At 42.1% G+C, this 13,776-nt stretch overlaps 1 protein-coding gene across 1 annotated transcript in view; it reads left to right on the forward strand.

Annotated features, from left to right (window-relative positions):
* Positions 1 to 13,776, forward strand: part of RAMP2 (receptor activity modifying protein 2) — a 67,585-nt gene that overhangs the window by 18,148 nt on the left and 35,661 nt on the right. The window lies entirely within an intron of this gene.

Consider the following 13,776-nt stretch of genomic DNA (forward strand, 5'->3'; position numbering starts at 1 on the left):
TTGACTGATGTAAGTTATATACCATCAAATGGTATATAATTTCATTCTTCAGCATATTTCTTTTTCTTGCATTCAATTTAATTATAGTGTCAGTTTTTTATTAACTATACAAAAAGGTTCAAGGACAATTTGAATGTCATGTGTAAAAGTACTCCAATAAACACATTGATCTAGCTATAATTAATGTTTTGCTTGGCTAATTATCAAAATAATTTTGTAATTTAAAATATGAGAATTTTTAAAGCAAGTTTTACCAATGAATGTATTTCAAGAAATATAACCCTTTGTTGTCCTTGTTTATTCCTATCCATTTGCCAATTTCTCTTTTCCTGGGATTGATCCTCTCTTCCTTCACTGGAAAGGGAGATCAAGCCACAGCCTGTGATGAAATCTAACTATGATCAGATAGTCTTGTATTGCTGGCCCAGCTTTTATGTCACCATCACAACCACAGCTGAGAGTACACCCTCTGGAAAATGGTGGACAGGTAAAGGTCTTTAAAGTCTGGTTCCCAGCATCTTAGATCAATATTGCTCATGGAATGTGTAATGTATTGGACCTGTTTTACTTGTACTGTTCCACGTGTCTTTGAATGCTGCTTGAGTCTGTGTAATGGTCGCAGGCTGCCCAGACATGCGGTCTCCAGGGCGACCACTGGTTGGCTCTGGGGCGAGAATAGGTTCCTTTGAACCTATTGGCTGCTGCCTAGTGGCCAGCTGTATAAGTAGCTGCGTAGAAGCCTTGGTAACTAGTTCAGTTCCTGTTATTCAATAAAGCAATGTTCCTGTTTGAACTCTCTCATTTCGCCTCCTGCTTGCAAGAACCCCAGTACACAACACTGGTGACAAAGGTGGGATCCTGCTTCTTCAGAAGAGCTGAAAGTCACTGGGGGGTAAGGCCAGTGAAAGCGCCTGGCAGGGAATGCATTCCCCCCCCCTCGGTTGGCCTAGCATGCAACGCTAGTGCCCACCAGCCCTGCGGACCAATCCCAGGGCTTACAAAGAAGCAGGACGAGGCAACGAGAGGCTCAAGCCGTGAAGACTTCCCGAAGATGGCAAAAATTGGTAAGCTTGAGGAGTTTGATGTCATTCACCCAGAAAGATGGGCATCGTACATCTCGAGGGTCGAAAACTACCTCAGTGCCAACCAAGTAGCCGAAGATGGCCTGAAGACCACAACACTCCTTTGTGTCTGCGGGCCTGTGACCTTCGATATTGCGGAGAACTTGGTTGCACCAGTGCAGCTGGAGTCCGTTACATCCACGGAACTGAAGAAATGGCTCGGCGACTATTTCCAGCCCAAGTTATTGGTGATAGCTTGGAAGTATGCCTTCAAACAAAGAGTTCAGCAGCCTGGGGAAATGGCAATGGAATTCATTGTGGCATTGAGACAAGCTTTCCATCTGTGCCAATTTTCGGATTTAGAAAAGAGACCGACTCGTCTGTGGACTTTGCAGCAGAATGCTTCAGCAGAAACTCTTTGCGAAAGAGACTCTCTTACTCCAGAAAGCCTTGAAAGAGATCATGGCAGACGAAGCCGCTGCCAGGGCTGTGAAAGCCATGCAGCCTGCCAAAAGCACTCAGCACGAGGAGGCCATCCACCACAAGGACACCAAACTCCCAGAAGACGTTGACTGCAATCATGAAGTTGACAAGCTTCAATGGCACAATGACAAAAGACTACTTACAAGGCAGTTACCTTTCCTTGATGTTTGGGGTGTGGCGGCCGCCACCAACACGCAGATTGTGGGTTCTGGACAGCCATGTGTAGGGCCTGCGGGAAGACTGGCCACATCATTTCAGTCTGTTATCGGTCGACAGGAGGACTGCCAATCGGACATTCCGATCAGGAGAGGTACTGGGGCCCCGGAGCAGCTTAGTGTAGGGTTTTGCTCCAGCTATTGGAGCATTTGCCGCATGGGAGCTCGCTTCCCTCTTAAGCCCAAATTGCGACTTCAAGTCGAGCTGCAAGGCGTCCCTTGCAGGATGGAACTGGACACTGGTTCAGCTGTGTCCATCATTTTCCTCAAAACCTTCCATTTTGTCTGCAACCGCAGCAAGAGGTGGGCCAAGCTTAGGCCATCTGACATCATCCTGACTGACTTCCAAAACTCTTGAGTTGCCGTCAAAGGCGAGGCCACATTGGCCATCAAGTTCAAGGGGTTTTCAGGGCCTCTGGATGTGATTGTGGTGGAGGGCCAGTGAATGAGCTTAATAGGGCTTGATTGGTTTGATACTCTGGGCATCCAGGTCACCGGGATCCACTGGACACAAGCGGCGAACTTGGCATTAGTATGCGAGGAGTTTGCGGATGTTTTTGACATGAGCCTGGGCATGTACAAGGGCCCTCTGATAGCCTTTAAACTCGATCCTGCCATAATGCCTATCAGGATCAAGCCCTTCAGAGTGCCATTTGTCCTTAAACATAAGATTGATGCAGAACTGGATAAGCTAGTTAATCAGGGGGTGCTACAGCCAGTAGATGGGGGTAAATGGGAGACCCCAATTGTTACACCACTTAAGGCCAATGGGGAGGTCAGGATTTACGCTGATTACAAGTGCACTATAAATAAGGCACTTAAGCAGCACACGTACCCGGTGCCAGTCATTAGCCACATCTTGGCATAACTGCAAGCAGATTTTTGCGAAGTTAGATTTGGCACAGGCTTATCAGCAGTTACCTGTCAATGAGGCCACAGCTGCTGCACAAACCATTTAATGCACAGGGGTGCTTTTAAAGTCAAATGCCTCCAGGATTAGCGTAGCCCTTCAGATTTTTCAAGGAGTTATGGAGTGTATGCTCAACAGCATTCCGGGGGTTTGCCCCTATTTTGACAATGTGCTCATCGCCAGTAAGTCCACTGAGGTGCTTGCAAGGAGGCTCAAAGATGTCCTTCAACAGTTCTGCAAAGCGGACCTTAAATTAAAAAAGAATAAGTGTAACTTTGGGGTTTCTTCTACTGAGTTCCTGGGTTTCTGTATTGATGCTGAAGGCATCCACTCTTCCAAGTCCAAGCTGAAGGCCATTCAGCTGGCACCTAGCCCCAGGTCAAAGGGAGAGCTTCAGGCATTCCTGGGTCTCCTTAATTTTTTACCATGTGTTCCTTCCTAACAAGGCTGCAGTGGCAGAGCTGTTACACCGGCTCTTAGACAAAAACACCCCATGGAAGTGGACCAAGGTTCACAAAAACAGTCTGAAGGCAGTAAAGTCACTACTGTCTTCCAATTCAGTGTTCACTCACTTTAAAGAGTCATTGCCTGTATGCCTAGCATGTGACGCATCCCCTTATGAGTGGGGGCAGTTTTAAGTCATTTGGAAAGTGATGGGACTCAAGTCCCAATTGCCTATTATTCAAGGACACTGTCCTCTGCTGAGCACAATTATGTGAAAATTGACAAAGAGGCCTTGGCCATTGTGGCTGGGGTGAAGAAATTCCATGATTACTTGTATGGCAGAGAATTCATGGTCTTCACTGACCATAAGCCACTGTTGGGGTTATTTACTACAGATAGGCAGACGCCTCAAATACTGTAGCCTAGGATGTTAAGGTGGTCTATATTCTTGTCAGCCTACAGCTTCAGGCTGGTTCACAAACCTGGGGAAGACATGGGCCACGCAGATGGCCTTAGCAGGTTGCCATTGCCACAGATAGAGCCAGATCCGGCTCCAGCAGCTCGCATTTTGTCAATTCAGGAATTGCCTGAGTTTCCCCTCCATGCTGGGGATGTGGCTGCAGAAACAGCCACAGAAACAGCAGACAAGGTTTTAAGCAGGGTGCTGTCCTGGATTCACACAGGGTGGCTTGAAAATAGTCCTGGACCCGAGTTCCAGAGCTACTTCACACATAGACATGAGCTTTCAGCTCACAAAGGCTGCATATTATGGGGGAGCAGGGCCATCGTCCCCAGTTCATTAAGGGAGAGGGTACTTCAATCTTTGCATGAGGGGCATCCAGGCATAGTCCAGAAAAAGGCATTGGCATGACGCTACCTATGGTGGCCAGGGTTAGATAAGGCTATCGAGGCTCAAGTACACGGGTGTTACACGTGTCAACAGTCCAGACCAGAAATGCAACACGCTCCTGTCCACAGATGGGAGGAGATACATACTCCTTGGTCAAGGATTCACATCAACTTCGCTGGGCCCTTTCAGGGACAGTAATTTTTGATAGTGGTCAACAGCCACTCTAAATTTCCTATCGCAAATATGACTACTGCTAGGACCATCCAGGTGCTTAGAAAGCTTTTTGCCACACATGGGCTACCGGACGTCGTAGTATCCGATAACAGGGCCCAGTTCACAGCGGCAGAGTTTCAAGCCTTCTTGAGGACTAACCTCATAAGGCATGCTACATCGGCTCCCTTTTACTCCTCGACTAACGGGCAGGCCGAACATATGGTGTGCACTACAAAAGAGTCACTCAAGCACATAGTGACTGGAGATTGACACCATAGGTTGGCTGATTTTTTGCTTTGCCAGCACACTATGCCTTGCACAGCAACTGGCAAGAGCCCAGCAGAGCTTCACTGGGGAAGAAGGCTTATCATGAAACTGGACAGATTGCATCCAGACTGGGCGACAGCAGACACCTCTCGCCCAAAGCCTCTGAGGGGGTTGCAAGTGGGTGATAGAGTGTGGGCCTGGAACTATGGGCATGGGGACTTTTGGGTGCCCAGTAAAATTGTCAAAGTCTCAGGCCCCTTCTTGTACGAGGTGGCTCTGGATGGCAGGCGAGTCATTCACCACCATATTGATCAGCTGTGGAAGCGGTTTCCAGAACGGCCACAAAGTGAGGACCTCACGACAGGTCCGCCCCTAAAGCCAGAAACCGGCAGTCAAGCGGGGCAGTTCATATGCTCTGAGGACTCCACTAGCCAGTACAATGGGGAGGTGGTCGTAGATGGGCAAAGCCCGGGAATGCAACATGAGTTGCCTGGATCCCCCAGGCGATCAATGAGGTCGCACAGACCACCAACCTATTTGCAAGATTTTGTTCTTAAGTAATGTAATGCTGCTGTACTTTATTTTCAAATATTTTGATAATGTTTGTACATACTAGTGGGGAGGGGTGTAATATATTGGGCCTTTTTTACTTGAACTGTTCCACGTGTCTTTGAATGCTGCTTGAGATTGCTTAATCAGGGAATCTGTGTAACAGTCGCAGGCTGCCCAGACATGCGGAATCCAGGACGACCATTGGTTGGCTCTGGGACGGGAATAGGTTCCTTTGAACCTATTGGCTGCCGCCTAGTGGCCAGCTGTATAAGTAGCTGTGTAGAAGCCTTGGTAACTAGTTCAGTTCCTGTTATTCAATAAAGCCCCTTCATGGATTACTGCCTTGTCGTGGCGAAGGGGCTTGCGTAATTCAATGAAGCTATGAGCTATGCCATGCAGGGCCACCCAAGACGGACAGGTCATAGCCGAGAGTTCTGACAAAACGTGATCCACTGGAGAAGGAAATGGCAAACCACTCCAGTATCTTTGCCATGAAAACCCTATGGACAGTACCAAAAGGCAAAACGATATGACGCTGGAAGATGAGCCCCTCAGGTCGGAAGGCGTCCAATATGCTACTGGGGAAGAGCAGAGGGCTAGTACTAGTAGCGCCAGAAAGAATGAAGCGACTGGGCCAAAGCCGAAAGGACGCTCAGCTGTGGATGTGTCTGGTGGTGAAAGGAAAGTCCGATGCTGTAAAGATTTTTTCTCCATAGGAACCTGGAATGTAAGATCCATGAATCAAGGAAAGCTGGACGTGGTCAAACAAGAGATGACAAGACTGAACATCGACATCTTAGGTATCAGCGAACTAAAATGGACAGGAATGGGTGAATTTAATTCAGATGACCATCAGGTATACTACTGCGGGCAAGAATCCCTCAGAAGAAATGGAGTAGCCTTCATAGTCAATAAAAGAGTAGGAAAAGCAATACTGGGATACAATCCTCAAAATGACAGAATGATCTCAGTTCGAATCCAAGGCAAACCATTCAATATCACAGTAGTCCAAGTCTATGCCCCAACCACCGGTGCTGAAGAGGATGAAATTGACCGGTTCTATGAAGCCCTACAGCACCTTATAGAACTAACACCCAAAAATGATGTCCTTATCATCATGGGGGATTGGAATGCTAAAGTAGGAAGCCAAAAGATAACTGGAATAACAGGCAAGTTTGGCCTTGGAGTACAAATGAAGCAGGGCACAGGCTGATAGAATTTTGTCAAGAGAATACGATGGTCATAGCAAACACTCTTTTCCAACAACCCAAGAGACGGCTCTACACATGGACATCACCAGACGGTCATCACAGAAATCAGATTGACTATATGCTCTGCAGCCAAAGATGGAGAAGCTCTATACAGTCAGTAAAAACAAGACCAGGAGCTGACTGTGGCTCAGACCATGAGCTTCTCCTTGCAAAGTTTAAGCTTAAACTGAAGAAAGTAGGGAAAAGCACTAGGCCACTCAGGTATGAATTAAATCATATCCCTGTTGAATATATAGTAGAGGTGACAAATAGATTTAAGGAATTAGATCTGATAGACAGAGTGCCTGAAGAACTATGGACAGAGGTTCGCGACATTGTACAACAGGTAGCAACCAAAACCATCCCAAAGAAAAAGAAATGCAAGAAAGCAAAATGGCTGTCTGAGGAAGCTTTGCAAATAGCTAAGGAAAGGAGGGAAGCGAAAGGCAAGGGAGAAAAACATAGATATGCCCAATTGAATGCAGAATTCCAGAGAATAGCTAGAAGAGATAAGAATGCCTTCTTAAATGAACAGTGCAAAGAAATAGAAGAAAACAATAGAATAGGGAGGACCAGAGATCTTTTCAAGAAAATTGGAGAGATGAAGGGAACGTTTAATGCAAAAATGGGCATGATAAAGGACCAAAATGGCAGGGACCTAACAGAGGCAGAAGAGATTAAGAAGAGGTGGCAAAATTACACAGAAGAACTATACAAGAATGAGCTTAATGTCCCTGATAATCACAATGAGGTGGTCACTGACCTCGAGCCAGACATCCTAGAATGTGAAGTGAAGTGGGCCTTAGAAAAGCTGAGCAACAACAAAGCTAGTGGAGGTGACAGTATTCCAGCTGAGCTATTCAAAATCTTAAAAGACAGTGCAGTAAAAGTGCTACACTCAATTTGCCAGCAAATTTGGAAAACTCAACAGTGGCCACAGGATTGGAAAAGATCAGTTTACATTCCAATTCCAAAGAAAGGCAGTGCCAAAGAATGTTCAAACTATCGCACCATTGCACTCATTTCTCATGCTAGTAAAGTCATGCTTAAAATCCTACAAGCTAGACTTCAGCAGTATGTGGATCGAGAACTACCAGAAGTACAGGCAGGATTTCGAAGAGGCAGAGGAACTAGAGATCAAATTGCCAACATACGCTGGATCATGGAGAAAGCTAGGGAGTTCCAGAAAAACATCTACTTCTGCTTCATTGACTATGCTAAAGCCTTTGATTGTGTGGATCATAACAAACTGTGGCAAGTTCTTAAAGAGATGGGAGTACCAGACCATCTTATTTGTCTCTTGAGAAACCTATATGCGGGTCAAGAAGCAACAGTGAGAACTGGACACGGAACCACTGATTGGTTCAAAATTGGGAAAGGAGTCCGGCAAGGCTGTATACTGTCGCCCTGCCTATTTAACTTATATGCAGAGCACATCATGAGAAAGGCAGGGCTAGATGAATCAAAAGTTGGAATTAAGATTGCCGGAAGAAATATCAACAACCTAAGATACGCAGATGATACCACTCTAATGGCAGAAAGTGAAGAAGAACTAAAGAGCCTCTTGTTGCGGGTGAAGAAGGAGAGTGCAAAACTTGGGTTGAAACTTAACATTAAGAAAACCAAGATCATGGCATCTGGCCCTCTCAATTCCTGGCAAATAGATGGGGAAGAAATGGAAGTAGTGACAGATTTTATTTTCCTGGGCTCCAAGATCACTGCAGATGGGGACTGTAGCCAAGAAATTAAAAGACGCTTGCTCCTGGGGAGGAAAGCCATGGCAAATCTAGACAGCACACTAAAAAGCAGAGACATCACCCTGTCAACAAAAGTGCGTATAGTCAAGGCTATGGTCTTCCCAGTTGCAATGTATGGCAGTGAAAGTTGGACCATAAGAAAGGCTGAGCGCCAAAGAATTGAGGCCTTTGAACTATGGTGCTGGAGAAGACTCCTGCGAGTGCCTTGGACTGCAAGGCGATCAAACCGGTCAGTCCTAGAGGAGATCAATCCTGACTGCTCTTTAGAAGGCCAGATCCTGAAGCTAAAACTCAAATACTTTGGCCACCTAATGAGAAGGAAGGACTCACTGGAGAAAAGCCTAATGCTGGGAAAGATCGAGGGCAATAGAAGAAGGGGACGACAGAGAATGAGGTGGCTGGATGGAGTCACTGAAGCAGTAGGCGTGAGCTTAAATGGACTCCAGAAGATGGTAGAGGACAGGAAGGCCTGGAGGAATGTTGTCCATAGGGTCGCGATGGGTCGGACACGACTTCGCAGCTAACAACAACAACAATTCAATAAAGCAATGTTCCTGTTTGAACTCTCTCGCCTCGCTTCCTGCTTGCAAGAACCCCAGTACACAACAGAATGTATTGTTGAGGGTAATTTGGTTTGGTTCTTTTTTTCAGATGGAAAAGAACCCAGACAATATTTTAAAATAGTATATAATTTAAGTAAAGATAAAAACCGATAAAGGGTGCTTTGATTCTTATCAATAAACATGTAGAATGACATCGGAGAAAAGTTTCTTTTATGAAAAATGAAAGTTCCTGCCAAATTCAGACCACTGATTTATGATATGAATTTCTCAAGCAACAGTCTTTAGATGTTGTGAAAATTCAGCATGTTGCTTGCTGAAATAATTTGTTCCCTGGACATACACTTTAATAATAATGGTCATGTTCCAAATGATTGACTCAATGTTTTGGTACAGAACTTTGATATCATATTGTGACAAATCAGTTCAATGAACAGGGAAAAGAGAGGTTCTTCCCATTTCATTATGGTTCCATGCTTGCAACCTGTCTGCTGGACTATGTTTGGATATGAGCTTAGTTCTCTTTCAGAATAAATGTGTAGCACTTTGGTGTTTGCATCTTATCATTCAGGTAATCTTCATACCATGCACTTACCTGTATCCCTTTTGACTCCACCAGGTGAGGGGAGAAAAAAATGGGAATGCTCCACTGTTCTTAACTAGTTCCACATTAAAATAATGACTACTTGACCTCATTACTGTGACAAAAATAGGGCCCAACATCTAGATTAATACATTTTTTTGCTGGTTCAAAGCCTGGAAGATAGCCTGTTAACTGTGCCCTTTGAAGTTTGTGCCATATCTTCATACCAACCTGCTGCAGAGATAATTGCTTCTCCCCTCAGTGACTATTAAAATTCCTTTGGGAGGCTTTTTCAGCCAGTTGAACATAAGCCCAACTATAACTGCCCTAGCTAATTCATTATAGTTTGCGCCAGGTGATACAAATTATAGTCATATACTGTAAAGAATACATAAAGCTGATTTTCTCATTTGAAAGAATGGAGCAGATAGTTTGAATCTGGAGAAATGAAATAGAGGGTAGTACATTTGGGGTTCCTAGTCAAATTGATGAAAGGAAATAATTGGTTTCAAGAATGAAGGACTGTAAAAAAATGAAGACAGTGTTATACTAAAGCAGTAGTGGGCAAATTCTATGGTCTGTGATTGACTGATTGATTACATTACACATCACCAAGTCAATAACAACATAGATGGATCCTCCAGGATGATCTGTTCCCAACCTTCAAGTCTTAGTGGTATTCTTACTGGGTCCACCTTGCTGCTGGTTGTCTTTTTCTTTCCACCTTTCCCAGCATCATAGATTTCTCAAGAGAGCTAAATCTTTGCATAATATGTCTAAAACTGCAATTATTTAGAAATCCTGATATGAAAGAACTTGCCTGAAAACCCCTGGACTGATCCAATCACTAGTCACTTTCTTATACAAATGAAACTGTAAAGACGTGTGGGTCTGGGTGGCTGGCTGGCATTCAGCAACCAAATTGGCTGGGACAATAGTTCCATTTCCTGCTTTCCTGTAGTAATATCCTTTTGGAAATAAACACAGTTATCTGACAGGAAGTTTTTACTTCCTTGCTCATTCTGTTATCCAGTATAATTTACCCTCACCCATCCACCCCCATATTGGTGAGTCTTCAGCGGGCATAATGGGCCTTTTCCCAAGACACTTAACTGGATCATAATGCCATGCATATTCAAAACCCAAGTTAGTTGATGTAACCAACTAACCCAAGGGATTAGATTTAGCTCTAAACAGATCTGCTCTGTTTTTGGAACTAAAGTAATCCTTGATTAACTTGCCAGAATTTCTCTAATCATCCTGTTTCTGTAATCCCTCTTTTCATATCCAAATGACAAGATGCGGTGATTCGGGTCTGAAAAAGAGCAGAATGGTAGGTAGTTTATGACTCCTTGGTCAGTGATACCACCATAAAAAACCAAATCATTGTTTTCTTCTCCAGATGTAAACAATTTGGGAAACAAAGAGGAAGAATACATTCTCTAGCCTCCTTTGTCATTTCTGCAGAAATGAAAACATGATTTTCAGATGACTGATAGAGAAATTTGAGATCATGTGCTGTTAATGTACAAAAGCTGATAGTCTGGGTGAGACAATAGCAGGGTCATATATGTTGTATGGACATAACTATACTGTTGTGTATTAGCTAAAAGATAGGCAGCTATCTGTCATTCTTCCCTTACTTGAGTAATATCAAAATGTACTCATTTTATTTTGTTCTTCTTCCTGACATTTTGGTTATTTTTGGCTGTGACTACTGGCCTACCTTGCAAGGAGGATTAGAGGACAGGGGAAGACAGCTTTTTCCTACTATTACAACGATCTTTGTTCTGCCTTCACTTTGGCAATGGAACATCCCTTGTAGGATTAACTATATTAATTTCAAGGGGGAAAACTCTTTAGATATGACATTTCCTTTAATTAAACATCTCTTTTCAGTAATTGTTTACTTTGCAAACTCACTTTTTATTTTTATGGTTCAATTTAAATGCTCTATAAATCCAAAGAATTTGTATTGCTGTTTTCTTTCAGAGCTAGATGAAAATCTGATCTGGTTTGGATTTAGAAAATAAACCGGGTGGGACTGAAAGTCTAGCAGGCATGTCCTAGTCTAGCCCAGCTGGAGACTAGACAGGGAAGTGCCAAAAACATCCATGGAGGAAGCAAGCTGTTGCTAAGAAAGCTAGATAGAATCATCAGGAGTTATGTTCAATGCAGACAAGGTTTCATCTTTTTAATATTAGTTTCATTTAAAAATATATCAATTGAATGTATGAGGAAAGTTCACAACACACATTGAGGAGGTGAGGTCTAGAATATCTATTCCAATTAAATCCAAAAATTTCCCCCAGTAAAAATGAAGTGATGCCAGTAAGAAGATAAGTAGGAGAAAAAGCAAAAAAGTGATGTTCCTAGAAGAAAGAAGGGCTTGTAAAACAATGGTATATGATGGAATAAAGTCCATATTATGCTACTTTCTGGTTTAATGTTTGTAAAAATAAAAGAAATAATCACAATGTTTATGTTTGCTAATCCAGGTTCTGCATGGTTTCCCATCGTGTTTCTTAGTTTATGGTTTCAATAGAACACGCTTTGCAATAAAAAGAAAATACAAACAGTCTGAGCAAACCATATGTTGAAGGGTGGCCTTTCCCAGCCTGGTGCTCTCAAGATGTGCTGACAACAGCTCAATGCTGGCTGAGGCTGCTGAGAGTTTTTCCAACTCATATGGAGGGCATTAAGTTTGTGACGAGGAATAAATGTTTGGAGTATTTCTTTTCACATCGCCAATATGCCCTGTTCATCCTTACTTGTAAGCAAGCATTTCTCATCAGGACAAAGCACCAGTATGCATTTCATTATTGTTTTTTTTTCTGGACTATTGATACTTGAAATGATTAACCTCCATTTTTCCTTGGTACTTAGCACAGTTTCCCCTCCTACACACATTTTTCCTAGTGCTTTCCTGTTCATTGCATTGATATTTTTTATCAGAAGCCACTCTGGTAAAGAATCTAGGTGTTCTGTTGAAATCATGGCTGTTTGCTAGCTATTACTTCTCGCATATTTAGCTAGTATTTAAGTGCCAGTTAAGATCTCCTGCCAGATCAGACCAAAGTCCTATTGCCTTAGTGGCTAGTTGGATGCATATGAAAACCCCACAAGTTGATCATAACTGCAAAATTTCTAGTCCATTTGTGTTTCCTAACAGTTTGATTCCAAGATAGTATGCTCATGATATTAATATCTATTGGTAAGCTTATACTCCATAAATCTAATTCCTGCTCAAACTCAAATCATGTTTTAAAATATTCCATTTAAAAAGCCCTACTCCATACTATAAATTGTATTTTAATCACATTTTAATTGCATCTCAATCTGTATTGTTTTAGAGTGTGATGACTACTTTGCTGTTGCCTAATTAGTATGGCATCTTTATTTTGTATTTGATTTGATTTGATTGCATATTTTAACTCAAATTGTATTGTAATTTTATAGAGCTTCAGTTATTGAGTGGTTTAAAATGAAAATAATGTTTTAATTACAGTATGTGCATCTTTTTTTAATTCAGTAAAACAATGTATTCATCTGTTAGCTTAATTCTTTTCTCTCATCTTCTCTATTTCTATGAAGCCATACCTTAAGCAAATAGTAACTACTTAAATATTCCAGCTTTTCTGAAGTCCAACTTTTATAACCAAGATTTCTACTTTCCTGTACAATGAGGCAGATACTGTTTTCATAGTCATTTTTAACGGGGACATGAAAAAAGCCTCTGTGAAGATTGCATTATTTTTGGCAACCAGGTATCTCCTGGGCAATGGTGTTGTCAGTGGCAAATCCTTTCAGTCCCCAGGTAATCCTTTGGTTAGCTTTGTAGGTGCTTCTGACATGAATACAGGTGGTCATTTTTACAATTATGTTTATTTTTTTTAGTAAATTCCTAATTGGTTTGTCAGCCCACCAATAGTTAAATATTAATTTTAAAATGAAGATTTCTGTCTTGCTGTTCAATGTTGTAATCATAAAATTGGCAGTATTTTTTAAATTCATTTTAGACCTGATGTTCAATCAGGAGTTAGAAAAGAGGGACTATGTAGGTGAAAATCCCATCTTTGTTCTTGGAAACCCTTATATTTTCTTGCATTACTACCTGTAATCAGAACATAAGGAAAAAATCCTCCATAAACTCCAGAAATTAACTTTTTGAGACCTGTTATATTCTTAATTTAAGAGGAACTGGCTTCCTTTTACTTTTTAAAATCTATTTTATTTTATCAAAACAAATATACAGAATAACAGAAAAATAACACAAGCAAAACCAAATTCATATGCCGATAGACAACACAGTCTATTACTACAATTCTAATTCACATGATCATATTCTCCAAATCCCCATGCTAAATATTAAGCATATAACTAGGAGTACATGCACTATATAACTTATGTATCACGTAAGTACTACATCCTGTTGATTTCACCCCAAATATGGCAACAATAGGATAAATCCACCTTGATAGCAAAGTGATTGCAATCTATATTAAACATTCTCTGAAATGTCCAAATTACATGAGGCATTTTTGTTGTGTTAACTTTATTTCAAAATTGCTAATTTAATGTTATTTAAAACAGACCATTCTTGGTTTAGAAGAACAGGATATTTGTTTACC

The sequence above is a fragment of the Vipera berus genome (assembly GCF_964194415.1).
Source record: "Vipera berus genome assembly, chromosome: Z".
Classification (NCBI taxonomy): Eukaryota; Metazoa; Chordata; class Lepidosauria; order Squamata; family Viperidae; genus Vipera; species Vipera berus.